Source organism: Oxyura jamaicensis, chromosome 4 (genome assembly GCF_011077185.1).
Source record: "Oxyura jamaicensis isolate SHBP4307 breed ruddy duck chromosome 4, BPBGC_Ojam_1.0, whole genome shotgun sequence".
Taxonomy (NCBI): Eukaryota; Metazoa; Chordata; class Aves; order Anseriformes; family Anatidae; genus Oxyura; species Oxyura jamaicensis.
The window spans coordinates 42,958,262-42,974,263 of NC_048896.1; the positions used below are offsets into that span (position 1 = coordinate 42,958,262).

The following is a 16,002-nucleotide window of genomic DNA, read 5'->3' on the forward strand; positions in this document are numbered from 1 at the left end:
TAAAGGAGGAGATTTAAGGCCTAAAAGGATAACCAGGCCATGTTATTTATTTAAAAAAAAAAAAAAAAAAAAAAAAAAAAGAAAGAAACATGACTGTAAGTTATGAAGTTAAGCACAGAGTTAGTTTTCTGGCAGTGAAAGTAATCAACCATGAGAATTATTTATGGATATGGTGTTTTCCGATTTGAAGTGTGGATGGTTTTTTTTTTTTAAGCCTTGTAACTGAGAACTGTTGATGCATATACTCCTGGTATTCAGAACTGAGTTCAGGCCATTATTTTTGGAAAGCTGAGTATTGTTGAAGAAATACTGAAAGGTAATGATTCTTTGTCTTAAGCACCTAGGGAGTTGGACAATCCTTAGTGGTTGTGTTTATATCTGACGCAGAAGTGTCATGGAAACTTTCCTTGTAGAAGATGTTTTCATTTCATGTGCAAGTGTAATAGCTCCAGGATATCTCTGAAAGCAGAGTATCTCTGTCCAGGTACTGCTTTGCATGTAACTAATTCAGTTAGTTTTTCAGGATCTTTTTGGCTTACTCACTTTTTGCTCCATTTCTTCTCTCTTCAGTTATCTAGTCATAATGCCTAATGAATGGTGTAGGAAAAATGCCTAGAAGTGGTCAGAAATGGTATATTCTGTTCTTTTTTTTCACATCTCCAGCATTACAGACTTGATGTATCCATGACATTTTACAGATGTATACATGAAGTTTTATTTAGAAAATACAGAACTGCCTCATCATTTTCACCTAGAATTACTTCTTAGCAATACTTATTGCTTATTTTCTGATTTCTGCCTCTGCCTGTGTCAGCTCTTTGTATTGGAGTGATTGTAGTAAAAAGTCAGCCACTGACTTTTGTGTTTAAAATAATATAACGTTGTTTCATCTTGTATAACTTTTTTTTTTGATAAGTGTGAAATTATAAACAATAGCTATTTCAGCATATAATTTGTTACTTGTTTGACAAATGATTTTTATCCTTTTTTGTTTCTTTATAGAAAACTATTTATTTTTTATTTGTTACTCAGAAATAGTTCAGAAATATATCAATGATGTCTGCAGCAACACTAAAATTCTGCTTCCTTCATAGCCCATGTATTTTTTTCTCATAGTATACTAATAAACAGACAAAAATAAGAAGTGAGATTAGGTACTCTTCTTTTGTGTAATACTACTCTGTTGGAACAGAGTAGTATTAGGTTCTGTTCATTACTGCCAGTCCAGACTCCTGTACTCTCAGGGAGAATTAAAATGATGCAAATACACTGGCTGAACTTCAGGCCTTGTGAGGAAACTCTGAGTTCTTTCCTCCTGATCACTCTTGGTAATACTGGTATTTTCTTCTTCCAGCAGTAACCTTGAATGCCAGCCTCCTCATTTTCTAATATTTCTTGAGTGATTTAAACTGCTTCCTCTATCACTTTGTGGTAGGAAATTTTGGGCAAACAGCTCAAGCTCCTTTAGTAACAAAGCTCCAACAGTTTGTGCTGGACTGCAGGAGTTTGCACAGTTGTCTGATTTTCAGTGTTGCTGATTTCTCAGATTCTTACCATAAAAAGATTACTGCAACATCACTATGTATACATTTTCTTTACTTACTACAGCTGATTAACATAATTGAGTTTAAAATGGATGACATAAATGTTGGTTAAGCTTTCTCATCGGAGAACCTAGCACTTTATATGATTACACGTCAAGCTATATTAAAAATTTACCTTTATTACCAAACAAATACCCACAGAGGATATCTGTCATCTTAAACAACTATTATTTTTACAGCTGCTACATTCTCTAGCACTTCCAATTTAATAATTTAGAAATTTGTAAAGAAAAAGTGAAAGGAACTTAATCGTCTCTTCACCATGAAATCCATTGCCACTGACCTGATTTCCAGCTTTACCTTCTTTTGTTAAACTTTGATTTGTTGGTCCTCTTTTAACTTTGTCAAATTGTATTTTAGCAGTCTGTGATTTGTAGTCTAGTAATCTATGTATTTTTTTGTGTTTAACACTGCTACACCATCTTATTATGACTCCTTTTGATGTTGATTTAGAGCCTGCTGTTGTGATTCTGGTTTATGAGGTACCAACAATTGATAAAAACCATATTAGCCCAACAATGGTCCTGACCCAGTCTGAAAAATTGCTGAATCAAATGTTTATTATTATTATTATTATTATTATTATTATTATTATTATATTTATTATTTTTTTTTATTATTTTTTTATTTCCTGGTTGAGTTTGTTGTTTCAGGGTTTAAGCTGAACTGAGTTGTGTTTTCCTAAATCAGACTTCCCACTTTTTCTCCCTGTAGCTGCTGCAAAGGCAACCTTTACATTCCCACTTGTCAAAAGCTATACATGGCAAAAATTGGAACAGTTTGTGCAGTGTAATAGGATCACCGTAAATAACCAGAACCTTCCGGTTTTCACATGATGGTGCCAACACATCTGGCTTCATTAGTGCACATTATTCCTTCCCTTTCTGCTGCCACCACCTCCCCCCTGCAAATGTTGTATAAGAAATGGCAAGCAGGCAGAATCTGCTAACCAGCTACATCAGGCTCAGGTCAGAATGATGAACCTTCATTTCTTCCCAAAAGGCCACAGCAGATTTTACTGACATGTGGCAGCCCTTCGGGTGATAAATGAAGTCCTCCTGGCAACAGGACAGGTTGTCCCTGAATGGCTTTATAAGCCAGGATATTTAGAGGTAAGTAGGACTGCCAAACAGAAACTGTGCCGTGTCAGCCCTAATAGGCCTGAGCCAGTCGTGCGCAGATCTGTTTGCATAGCCACCGTCAGACTGGAGCTGTGGCACTGCTCACTACCACGAGTTGCTGTGCTTCAGGGCAGAATAGCAGAAGTTGTCTCATTTTTAAAGAACGAGAGCTGGACCAGCCAGCATATGGGAGTGTGGAGCAGCATCTTTCCAATGGAAGGTGGCTTTGCAACAGGTCAAGAGGCAGGCTAGCTTCAGGACAGCCTGCGACACGAGGCAAAACCAAATCTCTGAGCTGACTTCATAAATGTGTTGGTGTCTGTTTGCAGCCCTCTCTGGTTTCCATACTTCGAGTTGGGAATGTTCTATAAACTGCTGAGGAAACTGGCAGTACCCAGACTTGGTGCTATTCCTCATCAGACTATTAACGCTTGCGTTCGGCTTAGTTATTCAGAAGTGCAGCTTTAGGAAAAAGCCTTCTTTTTGGTGTTTGCTCATCTCTTTCCACAGTAACACAAAACATCAGCACAGAATTTGTGAAATTCTGTGAGAATCTGTGGGAGAAAAATAAGAAACATTGTGTTATCTTGTCCATTTTAGACAAAAGGTAATTAAAGATATGTGGGTCTTCTGTCCCACTTATGTGAGTCCTTTATGTTTTACTCACCACGTTTGTGCATGGGATTTCACATAAATTCACAATAGTGTTTCTCTTCAGATTCTTGATATACAACAGATGTGGATTCAGTAAATCCTTTCTGAATTTTATTTGATGTACCATGGCAAAGTTGAGAGTAGCTCAGCTGGCATTGGTTAAGTTACTGTATAAAGCCAATGTGGAATAAGAATCAGGCCTGTTCAAGGTTGGTGGATGTACTTCTTTAGCACAATATTTTTCTGAGCTTAATTTCAGTTTTCACTCCTTACATAAAAAACACACACAGAAAACCATCAAAAAACAAGCTTTAAAGGTAATAACGCAATTCTTTGATGCAGTGAATATTAAACAAATACTCAACTACATGAATTTATGCTCAATAAATACAGTCCTCCCTCAGGAATATATTAACTATATATAGAAACCGGAGATTTATGGGTCTTATGGATAAATCTCACTTTCTTTAATAACGTTTACTGCTATGATGAAATAATGATTTCAACAATTTAAAATTTCTTCCTTTGAATTGAATTATTAAATTTGTAATCTCCATGATGAATAAGGTGAACCACAGTACTTGAGAGAATTAAAGCATCAAGAAACCAAATAAGCCACTGATATTACATGATTTCATACTTAATGCAAAAGCCCATTTAATAAATATTGTAAAATAACAGATTCAGAGCTTAAACTCAAAAAGTGGTTACAGGTTGTAGTCAAACAGGAAGTGCAACAATGGAATATAGCAGCAGTTTTTGTGATAGCTAGTAGTGTCATTAAATGCACTGTAATGAGAATGAAGCAGGCAGGAAGGCACAAGGGGGCTTTTTTTTATCTTTTTTTTTTTTTTTTTTTTTCATTGCACCTGACTTTTCTGCAGTCTTCATTCTGAGAAGTTTTTGCTATTTCTATGCATTTGATTTCTCTGATTGTTGAAGTAGTTGGGGACACATAGGTGATGTTTACGGTGAAGAGACTGAAGATTTTCACCACTGATATTGTAATAATTCTGTGGGGAAGGGGCTGCGTGGTATCAGTTTATGTTCTGTAGACCTTTTGGTGCCACTAAAACGGAGTGAAATGTCAAAAAAAAATAGCTAAATTATTTAAATTTACTGCCAATCAGTGAATCAGTAATTTCCAATATGTAACATTAAGTATCAGATAATGTGGTCTGTCTGTCTGCCAAAGCAAAGAACTCTAAAGGCAAATTTATTAGGTGTTATACCTTTTGTCCCTGTTTCAGTTACAACATAATCCTTTTATTCTGTTAAAAATGGTGTGGAGCCTTTTGGTTTTACTCTTCTGGGTTATTGTGAAGCATAAAAATTTATTTTAGCATAGGTGATAACATTACTGTACCACACTAGGCTATGTTCTTTCCTTTAAATGGAGGGTGAGATTATTCTCATTGCCGATTGCAACGTCCCTGCTAACTGTAGCAACATCCATAATATACTGAGGAAATAAGGTTTTACTAAGATTTGACACAAAAGTTGTCTTTTTTTTTTGCCTCAGAAAGTATATGCATTATTTGCACCAAAATGGATAATGATAAAGTATAAATCAAGCGTGAGCCAGACCTTGAAGGATTTTCGTTGCCTGCTTATAGCTGGTTTTGTACATTTTCTTAAACACATGAAAATTCTTTTCATGCTGTGTCTAGCGGCTTCTAAATAAGCTTTCTTTTCATACAGACAGTTATGCTTGTGTACCCAGGCATTTTAAATGTAAAATAGAGTAATCCACAGAAGGGGGAAGCAGAATTTGAATATCTCGTTTGAGGAACCTGCTGCAAGGGGTCAGTGCTAAGATAGCCACTGCACTTCCCATTTGTATTTTGATTTTTTTGTTGTTGTTTTATTGTGTGTGTGTTTTTTTTTTTTTTTTTTGCTTAATGTCTGCACATGCTTTCTAGAACAAAGAGTTTCATAATTGTGCTGCTGACTTCAAGAACCATATAAATAAACCAAATTAAAATAAATTACTTTCTTTTTACAGATTAAGTTTTGAAAACTTACTTTTTTTGTTTGAAAGCTTTGTTTGTTATGAATCTGCAACCACATGTTATACATACGCAGAGACATCATGACTCCCAGCTAAACCACAAATATGTAATTTTCCTCTGGACCCTTTCCTCCAAAAACATAGATCTCTACTAAAGCTTAAATATTCTTTTCTTTCAGTCAAGCAAGCAGATATTTTTGGAGCATTTTTAGGGGATATTATAAGTTCTGCTCCCCTTACTTTGTGCAGATAATGTTGTTGTTGACGGTTTAGTTGGTAAATGCTACACTGGTTCTCAGGTTGATATCCAGATGCTGGGAAAAAAAATCTTGTGAACCTCCTACTTGAGTTGGAAAACAAACTGAAAAAAAGTTGGAGTGTATTCACTAGCATGGCTGTATGTCACTGTTTGGATGGCTTTAGTGCAGCCCTCAAGAGAGGTAGGATTGTTGTCAGGTAGTTTCCACTACAAACCCAGCTACAGTCCTGAAATCTGTGGCTGTGGCCTGAACCCAGTGGGACATGTCTGCCTTGGCCTGTTCACTTTTCCAGCAGAAAAAAAAAAAAAAAAAAAAAAAAAAGAATTAACAGTCAGGCAACATTTGTTTCCCAAGCAGCCAAGATCATCCCATTTAGAGGATTTTGCATCCTAACCCAAAGGGGGTGAGTTGTCACCATTGCCGGTGGGGAGGCTGGGAGGAGCATTCAGTATGTACCTGCTTGTGGAGAAGGGTTCAGAGGAGAAAGCATTTGCCTGTTTGTACCATTTCAGAGCTGTGTCCCATCTTTACCCCTCCCCGCTCCTATCACAACTTCAGCTCCCTGGGATGTGGGGAAAAGCGTCATTTTGGAGGTGGGAGAAGGAAAAGAGAGAAAAATCAGGAAGGGTGGCATGGCTGGTAGGGAGGAGGAGGCACTTGAGTGGGAGAATGGCTGAAAGCTGGGGCTGTGACTGGAACTGGAGAGAGGCTGAAGGAAGGTCTCCTGATTTTCAACAAAGGATTGTTCCAGCTGAAGTGATCATAAATCAGGAGCTGTGCTCTGGGAGCTTGCTGTAATGCTTAGGAATGATTTTGCTCCTCTTCCAAAGATGGTGCAAACACAAGGAGCTTATTAGGAGAGGCAATCCCAGGGGCTACTATGTCTTCCTAGACATTTTGCTTTAGTTACGTATCCCACTCCCTGACAAGTATAGATTATAGGAATCATGTGAGTTGAAAGGGATCTCTGGAGGTTATCCAGTCCCAACCCCCTCCTCAAGCCATGTTCAGTAAAATCAGGTTATGCAGGCTGCTGAGCTTGGAGCATCTCCTGAGAAAGAGGTTGCACAGTTGCTCCGGGCCCTGCTCCAGGGTTTGACCACCTTCCTGTCAACATAAATAAATAAATAAAAGCGTCTTTATGCCCAGCTGGTTTTTTTCCATATTCCAGCCTGCATCTGTTGCCTCTTGCCTTGCCATTTGCGTCCTGGAGAAGACTGCCTCTGTCTTCGCAACAGCCTCCCTGCTGGCAGCAGTGACACGCGTGGCATCTGACCTGGCCCCTCCTTGTGTGCTGCCTGCAGCCCCCTCATCATCTTGGTGGCCATATGCTGGAGAGTACAGGGGAGAAATCATAGCTAGAAAGAAATTAAGCTGTCCTTGTAAGTTTTTACAGTGGGCTGGCACAAGAAGTTAATTTCATGAGTTACTTCAGATGCACAAGATAGCACGTAAATCTGTGTGTTGCATATTTGTATGCTTTTAATTCTAGATCTGAGCATTGCATTAGAGTGTTTTTAGGATGCTTTCCTGGATGAGATTTAGGGCTATTTTTTCAATAAGTCAGATATTTAAAAGTTGGCAGAACTATATTTATACAGTAAATGAACAGGAGCAAAGTGTTGGCAATGTTGCATTCCCTGAAATCTTGCCTGCTGATCAGTGAACGAGGTACTGGAAAGAAATGTGGATGTTCTTGAATACAGCTGCAACCCTGTAAAATGTTTTACTCCCTTTAAAAAAATAAAGCACATCCACTTTCATGTTTAAATATTGTGACATAATTTGTTAACGAAAGTGGAATTTGAGTAAAAGCTGTAAACATGGCCTGACTCTGGAATGTAGTTTTTAATTAGTTCAAAATCGTGCATTTGGAAGTGCTTTTTATAGGTTGAACTTCAGTGTTGTGTCTTGTGCAGAAATTTTCTTGAATACTGAGATCAGCACACATGAAAACTGGTTACTTAATAAAAATGTAAAATTTGACATAGGAGATAATGAGTAATGTACAGTGAAACTGTGCACTGCTGTGACAGTGGGAGGCTAGCCAAACATTGGTCTTTGACTCTTCTTTATTTAGCAGTGTAGACCTAGGGCGTTTTCTCTATTTATGCAAATGCACTTTAGGAGTAGTGGCAGTACAAATTATCTCTGTGTCTTGTCCTGGAGAAATCATAAGAGAAGTCATAGCACAATTTATTTCCTTGCTCAGATTCCCATAACTGTGGTGATTTTAGTGATGAGGGCTGTCACCTCAGTTAGACTGCTGGCAAGTACCCCTTACAAAAACTGAAAGCTTCTAGATTTTGAAGAGCTTCTTGTTTACTTCTGTGTTTCCCTGAGAGGAGTTCTCTTGTAAACTACTTGCCACAGCAAGATTTATTTATTTATTTTTAAATAACTGTAGGTCTGTCCTCACTGGGACCCCAGGCAGCCTGCTTGGCCTATTATGTCTGAAACTCTGCTGGGATGTTGCCTTCTGTTGTCCACCTGCATGGCAGCAGTGTGCCAGTGGTTGGTGCCAGTCTGGCTAACCTCACCCCTTGTGCTCAGTGGTTGCAGGGACAGAATCGGTTGGTCCAGATTATGACAGCTGTCCCCCAGCCATCCCCTGTCATGGTCTAGCTTGTAGCACGTGTCAGGTGTCCTTTAGGATTTTCCTCACTCCTTCAAATGTTTGCCTTAAAACGATCACAAATTCACTTTTCATCCCAATGGGAGGCTGTCGTGTTGCTCTGCTCCAGGAATTATGTGTCAAAGCCATGGCATACCAGAAGATGTTACTGGGACTGCTGTCTCAGTTTTTAATATGCTGCAGCCTAACACAGAGAGCACAGAGACTGAATGCTTTTTTCCCCTCTAATACCACTGTGCAACATCACTGGCATTAGATAAATATCTTATAATTGCTCAGTTCAGCCTGTTTTTGCAGATTTCTGCACTGGAGACTTTTATTCCTACCGAACTGCTGATGCAGGATGCAGGATTTTTTCCAGTTGATACGGGTTTAATGATACCTCTATCCTCCCAGTCACCTTCCAAACTTGGAAGTTCTAATTTTAGTGGCTTCAGCAGTGTGTTAGTATTCTCATGGACTTCCCATGTGAATGTGCTTCTAATTTTAGTTTGTACTCTAGATATCTGTCTTCTTTAAATACATCTGCCTTCTCATTACAGTCACCCTGGGCCAAGCATGGCACTCTGCTCCTGGTGCATGTAAATTGAAGATGTTCCGGTATAGTACTGTAATGAAATCCATAGCTCTACTCTTGTGCTGCACAGCAGTGAATAGCAGTCATATGTATCAGCAATTGTATAGTCCAAGCAATGGTTATTTAATTAATTTATTTGTGCATTTATTTAGCAGGTGACCTTGAGAGTTACTTAACCGTATTCCATCACTACTTGGTGTAATATCAATTGTGTTATTGCTGCTGCTATGTTGAATATGGCTATGCAGTCTAGCTGGGATAGATTGGTTGGTGAACTAAAGACATGATTGCAGCTGACTGGCTTGCAGCTATCTTCTGTAGCATATATATTGTGGGAGTTGCTGGATGTGCTAAACAGGCTGCCTAATAAGGGGATTATTTAAAGAGGTGTTTCAACTGCAACTAGTAGTCTAGTTTTATGAGTACAGACTGGCTTCCTGTTCTCTCTTGCAGCTTCTCTTCCATCCAAGTCTGTGTGGGTTTCCACAGAGCTAATTACCATTTTACAAATAGTCCTGTGGGACAGGACAAACTGTCTAATTTCCATTTATTGTGAGTCTGTGATTAAAAGACAATGGCAGTTTTTCATCATAAGCCTCAAGTTTGTCATCTATTAAGTTAATATGCATTCCCTGCCTTTTGTAAAACAAAACCCTTTCAATCATTTGGAATGATCATTTACTTGTAAACTTGCATGTTATGAAAATCATAGTAATTTATAGTTGTCCTCTGTTCTGGTAGCATGGCTTACTGTGATGGTTAATTGATAGAGGGGGAAACAATGTGCACTCAGAAATTAATGCAAACGCTTTTGAGCCCAGCCCTTTAGATGGAGATGGAGTAGGATTATGAGGGAAATGTTCTGTCTTGATATGGTACTTTGCATTTCTCTGTCTTGTGCTCTGTCAGGTTATTGAAAGTTTCAACTGCTTATGTCATCTTGATTGTATGTCATCTTGATTAGTTGTAGAAGCATTTGGTTATCTAGGTTACTGGAAAGTTTTGTTCACTACCATATGACATTGTGTAGAGATCTGCACCATCATACTGATAGCTAGAAACAAGAGATCAGTTACAGTAACCTTGCTTTTCCCTTGAGACTTTGCTGATCATGTGCTTTTTCAGATTGGTAGTGAGTGTAAGAAACAGATTTCTTCTGGGTGTTCACTGCAAACTGTGGCATAGTGTAAAGATGCCTAGTCTTGCTTTCTGTTTCTGCTGGTGTCAAAGAGCAGGTTAAGTCAGTCATGCTGTTAGAATTAAATACAGGTGCAGACACCAGCTTTTTTTAAGTTAGTTTGGGTGTGTATGTTACCGTTTGCAGGACAGACATACCCTACGAAGCATTCTCTAACTAATAACAATTACAAATGAAAATATTTATCTGTAATTGTTGTGCACTAAATTATGCCTTGCTAAGAGAGGGAGAAGTAGGAGTGGAAATCCTTCTGCACCATCATTAATCTTTGGAAATAGCTTGATCAAGTCAGAGTTAGCTAGACTTTCTGGGCTGTGAACTATGTGGGAAGCTCTAGCCCTGCCACTTGCTCAGAGGAGGTAAGTTGTTTCACCTTCTGTAACCTACTGCCATTTTGCATGCTAATAGCACGATACTTCGTGTTTTATCTCTGTTTATATAGGAGAACTTAATGGTATAACTATATTTTAACATCCAGAAAAGTAGTATGAGCCTATTTCCTACCTGACTGCAGGGCATTCGGGGAGTTTTTTATTGTGTAGCAACCAGTACATTGTCATGAGAAGCTAATCACGTCCTAATAAAACCTGTGTAATATTTGTTTTCCACAACACTTACAGATTCCTCAGGAAACTGATAAAAGAAAAAATGTAGTAACTAGCTTTCCCCTGTCACCACCAAAAATGTGTTGCATAAGATAGGAGTCATGTGAAGTCTAAGGGGATATCTGCAGACCACAAACCACAAGGAGGCAATCTTTGGGTTTATCGTATTATTCTCAGAATTACATTCAGGATATTTGGGAATGTTTGTGAAAGTTGTTACCAGGAACATGTGACTGTAATTATGTGCATGTTACAGTTCTCTTGTGTCAATTTTAGGTCTTCTTCCTCAAAGCTTATAACACAAAATAAAAAACTGGGGGACCTAATCCTATGAAGGTTGCTATAGCCTTGTTTTCATGCAGTGGTATAAAAACAACTATCAGATAAAATGACAGAGGATAATTTTACAGTGGTACTGTGTAAACATTAGAAAATAATAAATTCATCCCCTAAAATAAAGATTGTGTAATGATAATAGGGCAAAGAGATGTTTCCTTTTGCTTGTGCAGCTTAGCTGATACAGGTCAATTGGAAAACAGTATTTTCATTCACATTTTGTGAATGAAAAGGTCTTTTTCTAGAAATGTTTAGAATGGCTTCATCATCTACAAAGAAAAAGCATAGTCAGTAAGTAGGGAAGTTTCCAAACTATATGGTGAAGCAGTACACAGAACTGAAAGATTGGCGAAGTGACTACATTATTATATAGCAAAATTACTACATAATAATTGCAAAATCTGAAACGGTGGGAGTGTTTTGTTTTTGTATTTGGTCCTTTGCTCACAAGTCGTGTAGGAATGGTTGTAATGGATCCGGTCAAAAGCCAGCCTAGTTGGTGTCTCCAGTAGTACCTGTGGAGGCCTAACACATAGAAGCAGTATCTTCCCTGAATTCATCCCTAATCTCCAGTAGTTGCAGGTCAATAGCTTTCTAAACAAATGAAAGTTTCTATGTATTTTAGTAACACTGCAGATCACTTTCATGAAGTTGACTTTATTGTCCTTGACCTAATTTGTTGCTGGAATGGGTCCATGGCCTGCAAGCAGTGCCCCTGCCACATCGAGTGCACACTCAGCAAGTTTGCAGACGACACCAAGTTAGGCGCGTGTGTCGATCTGCTTGAGGGTAGGAAGGCTCTGCAGGAGGATCTGGATAGGCTGGACTGATGGGCCGAGGCCAACGGTATGAAGTTCAACAAGGCCAAGTGCCGGGTCCTGCACCTGGGGCGCAATAACCCCAAGCAGAGCTACAGGCTGGGAGATGTGTGGTTGGAAAGCTGCCTGGCAGAGAAGGACCTGGGAGTATTGGTTGACAGTCGGCTGAATGTGAGCCAGCAGTGTGCTCAGGCGGCCAAGAAGGCCAGCAGCATCCTGGCTTGCATAAGAAACAGCGTGGCCAGCAGGTCCAGGGAAGTGATTGTCCCCCCGTACTCGGCTCTGGTGAGGCCGCACCTCGAGTACTGCGTTCAGTTTTGGGCCTCTCGCTACAAGAAGGACATCGAGGTGCTTGAGCGAGTCCAGAGAAGGGCTACGAAGCTGGTGAGGGGTCTGGAGAACAAGTCTTACGAGGAGTGGCTGAGGGAGCTGGGACTATTTAGCCTGGAGAAGAGGAGGCTCAGGGGTGACCTTATTGCACTCTACAGGTACCTCAAGGGAGGCTGTAGCGAGGTGGGGGTTGGTCTGTTCTCCCACGTGCCTGCTGACACGACGAGGGGGAATGGGCTTAAGTTGCTGCCCAGGGAAGTGGTTGAGTCACCATCCCTGGAGGTCTTTAAAAGACGTTTAGATGTAGAGCTTAGGGATATGGTTTAGTGGTAGATTTGTTAGCGCTAGGTCAGAGGTTGGACTCGGTGATCTTGGAGGTCTCTTCCAACCTAGACTGTTCTGTGATTCTGTGATACAGCATTTTCTGATCTCCAAGTATAGTTAGAATAATATTTAGCAATATATTCCAGAAACGGTATAGAGATAATGTTGACTTGGTATCTAAGCTTTTTTACTTATGGATTTAATTTGGAAAAATACTCATATAACCATTTTTACTGCCATATTCTGATATTAAATATTGCAATTAAAAGTGCCTAGAGTCTGTCCTAGTGCCTGGAGTAGAGGATAAGTGATTTGATTGTCTCGTTGTCAAACTAAATAAATAGTCATTAAATTCCAGATGCCCTCAAAGGGTGGTACTTACTGTGATTAAATGAATCAGTGTGCACTGTTGGTGGTTACTCTGCATAAATATGTGTATGTCTTCAAAAAATGAGCTCAGATGTGTTTGACTCTAATGTTTATAACCACTAAAAAGAGTAACAACCTTTATAACATAATTAATGCCTTTTAAACTTCTCTGACTTACAGAAAAGACAATGATACCATCATGCATGATCTTCAGTGCAAATCTAGAATATTTCAAGGTTATGCTGATTTCTGTTGCCCACGGAGATGATGACTAAATGCATTTAATCTTACAGTATGGACTGGTAATAGAAGTTGCATTGGTGTAACACTATCATACTTCCTGTATTAGCACAACAGTACCTAATGTTAAAGTTATTCTGTAGGGAGTAGAATTTTAGCTCTCTCTGCTTACAAAAGTTGCTCCAACTTAAGCAAAAGCTGATTTATTTTTAAACTGATGTAGTTAGTTTTTGTGGCCATCTTTTGACTCTTTTTTTCTCTGTTGTGTAAATTGGGAAATTGTTTTGGTTTAAATTAATTGATGTCTTGTTTTAGGCTGAATTAAAAGAATATAAACTTTGTTTTTCTGCCAACATAACATAAACGAGAGCATTTTTCTTTTGTAGACAAAGGTCTTAATAAGCAATATTGTAATACTCTCTCTACAGTCTTCAGTAAGAAATAAGTAAAAATAAAGTTTCTTCGTATATTCTGTTGACATCTTCCCATGGAGTGGGATGCCAAGAATTCCCCAAGACAGCCTTATTTGAAAATAAGTTAAAGCTCTGAAGGCAAAAGAGAAAATACAGCAAACAAACTAAATTCTTTTTATGTCTGTGAGAAAAATCTCAAATAATTTTCTTCAGACAGGATCTTCTGTGAAGTTATTTTATTCACGATTGCAATGGCGGGCGTCCAGTCAATCATGTGCACATTTTAGTAAACAAAGCATAGCCTTTTATTCCCTATTACCCAATGCCTGATCACCTCCCCTGTTTCCTCATTGGCTGAGTACTACAGGTTCACAAGCTACTCAACGCTCCTCTATACCGTATATGTACAATTTTTCTTTTTTTCAACCCTTTAATTTCTCCTTTCTTATTTTTTGAGATCTTGTGATCTTTGTTTTACTGTTCTCACACTGCTCATCCTCTTTGGATGAGCTTCTACCTTGTTTTGGAACAGCGAGGCCTTCTACTGTCCACTTACCTACTTAGCATTTCTCCTTATTATGACTACACAACTACCTTGGAATAAAGAAAAATAATTCTCTACTGCAAAAACACAACTTTGTTTCTCATATGTCAGAAGTTTTAGACTTCTCTGAGAATTAAATGGGATGAGGCTATACAATTTATATTCCCCCTAACTGGTGTTAAATAAAGTCCCACTTAATCCTTCTTCTACCTGCCAGTCAGACAGCCTTTATATCGCATTTAATGTTCCCTACTGAGTTGTGCAAGAGAGATGCACAGCACAACCTTAGAAAAGCCAGACCTCTGCACTCTTCTCTCACTTGGTAGCTGCAACATGCAGCCTCTGAGCAGAGGGCTGGGGATGCTCCTGACTGGCAAGCACAAGGGTCTGCCCTCTGCCTCTTCCCTCAGGCTGGGAAAACAGTAGGGTTAAAATACATTGAGGTGTCTTTTGGCTCTACATGGTCTATATTTTGTCATAAAAGGAAGAGTAGAGTTTTCATTTTAAAGCTTATATATCCAGTTGGAGTAAAAAATGAACTTTATAGTTAAAAGTTAATTTTTCAGGAAATAAACATGACGATAATGGTGATCATTTTGAAATATGTATCTATATATTGAATAAGTACATTCAGCCTATTTTGTGCATAGTGTTTAACATATATTAACACATATGTAAGGCCAGAGACTAGAGGTATTTTGTAACCCATCCCCACATAGCCAAGAGCAAGAGGAGCCTATCTAGCACACTGTGCTGTTACCTGCCTTACACATAAAATCTCAAAAGTAATTTGTATCCAAGAATTAGACAGGCTCCCTATTCACAGTGGTGTGTGGGCTGTCTGTTGCTTCCTCTTCTTGAATATTTATCTTGACTGAAGAGGAGAAGGATCCCAGCATATTGTCATTTCAGAGATCAGTCAGGGAGTTGTTTCATGTTGGTGTTAGGCTGCGGTTCCCATGTGGTTTTCCATTCTCTCCCCATACACAGCAATCAAGTTGCAAGCGCACGGTCTGTGCCTGGAAATGGTTTATTCCAAAACATTTGCGCCAGCATTCCCTTGCTGCTGGAAAGGTCTACTGCTTCATGGCCAGCATGGGGACCAGCAGAGGGGGGCACTGGAAGTTGAAGGAGACAATCCCTGTCGGCCTGCATTCTCTCTTAATTAATACAGCATGTTTTAGCAACAAAATTCAGGACAGGGTATAACTGCAGTTACTTCCCTGAGGAAAAGAAGGGTTTCCAACGTTCCTCATGCCAAACAATCAGGACTCAGGCAGCCCGGTACAACCTTATAATAAACTCTTTATGCCAGCAGTAGCTTGACTGTCCAGATAAGGCCTGAAAGAGGCTGCATTGCCAGCTGGGCTGGTAGGCCACACACTGAAGTAAGTGCCACCTTGCACTATAGGAGGAGCAGCCTGCAAATTTTGAAGGAATTTGTGATGTGTGTTTGTTTGCTTGTTTGTTTTCCCTCTCTGAAAAGTATATTCTTCTTTAGGAAATATTACACATAATGGAAAGTTTATATGGTTAAGCAGAGACATGTTTCCATGAGGTACTTTTGTTACAGCCGGAAATGAAATCTACCTGGATTCCTTGATCAAAATTATTGGGAATTTGTTTGCATAGAGATAATTAGTTTTCCTCATGTATTTAAAAAAAAAAAAAAAAAAAAAAAAAAAAAAAAAAAAAAAAAAGATTTTCAGAGGAGTTTTTATTGAGAGCAGCCCTGAGAAGGACCTGGGGATGTTGGTTGATGAGAAGCTCAACATGAGGCAGCAGTGTGCACCTGCAGCCCAGAAAGCCAACCATATCCTAGGCCACATCAAAAGCAACGTGGCCAGCAGGTTGAGGGAGGTGAATCTCCCTCTCTACTCTGCTCTAGTGAGACCCCACCTGGAGCCCTGTTGTCAGCTCTGGGGCCCCCAGCACAAGGACAGGGACCTGTTGCACTGAGTTC

General features: G+C 39.2%; 1 protein-coding gene across 25 annotated transcripts in view; it reads left to right on the forward strand.

Moving 5' to 3' along the window:
- The window catches only part of CAMK2D (calcium/calmodulin dependent protein kinase II delta), a 167,436-nt gene that overhangs the window by 68,751 nt on the left and 82,683 nt on the right, over positions 1-16,002 (forward strand). The window lies entirely within an intron of this gene.